Source organism: Gavialis gangeticus, unplaced genomic scaffold (genome assembly GCF_001723915.1).
Source record: "Gavialis gangeticus isolate Ggan-Ray unplaced genomic scaffold, GavGan_comp1, whole genome shotgun sequence".
NCBI classification, from domain to species: domain Eukaryota; kingdom Metazoa; phylum Chordata; order Crocodylia; family Gavialidae; genus Gavialis; species Gavialis gangeticus.
The window spans coordinates 37756823-37757767 of record NW_017729004.1 but is presented as its reverse complement, the minus strand read 5'-3'; the positions used below and the strand labels follow the sequence as shown (position 1 = coordinate 37757767).

General features: G+C 47.2%; 1 protein-coding gene across 4 annotated transcripts in view; it reads left to right on the top strand.

The window, feature by feature from the left end:
• Positions 1–945, top strand: part of ACBD5 (acyl-CoA binding domain containing 5) — an 80320-nt gene that overhangs the window by 57527 nt on the left and 21848 nt on the right. The gene's annotated exons all lie outside the window — the stretch shown is intronic.

The following is a 945-nucleotide window of genomic DNA, read 5'->3' as shown; positions in this document are numbered from 1 at the left end:
CCCCCCCCCCCCCCCCATTTTTGAAATACAATGTGTTTGGAACAAGAAAAAATGACCGTATAGCTTTAGATTTCTTAAAATGGGTTTTTAACCTTGCCTGCCCCTCTGGATTAAAGGGATGAAATAAAGCTTCTTAAAATGCAGTATCTGAAAAAATGATTTGATCAATTGAGTGTGAGCTATGTTCTTTTTATGCAGATTGTTAGTGTTTTTTGTTTTTGGTATAGTATTTATTTAATAGGATTATGCCACCCTTTCTAACAAAGGCTCATGGCATCTTTATATTAGAATAAAATAAGTTTTAAAACAAGAGAACAGAACAACTTATAAAAGCAAGTAGAATATTAGAATGGAATATAAAACAATATCCCAGCTTAGCCTTGCTTGCTAAAAGCTTGCCCAAAAAGGAAGGTCTCGGAGCACTTCCAGAAGATACAGGTTTCCCTAGATTTACACAGGTTCTGTGTATGCAAATGCACTCCTACGCAATCATCCTTTTTCTACCAAAAATTCCTTATATGCGAGGTAAATTCACTCTTATGTGTTCAGGGCTCTGCTTGTCCCCACTCACCCTAGCCCCTGGGCTGTGCTGTGCCATGGTGTAGACAGGTGGTGTTGGCTGCTCCCAGGGTGACTGGGGAGAAGCAGAGCCCCGGGATGTTCAGGGCACAGTGCAGCCCAGCAGCTACAGGCAGCTGGCATTGGCTGTTCCTGTGGCTGCTGCAGCAGGGACTGGGGTGAGCAGGGAGAAGTGGAGGCCTTGAGTTGCAGCAGGCAGTGGGAACTGTGAGCAGGTGCAGAGTGGGGTGGGTTGGGGGGTGGAGGGCATGGCTCTTGCTGTTGCGTGCCTCCTGGGAGGGTTGTGGGCTGGCGGGCTGCACCAAGCTCTTCCTGGGGCTGAGCCGTGGATCTATGCATGGGACGACAGTAGGCTGCCACTGCAGA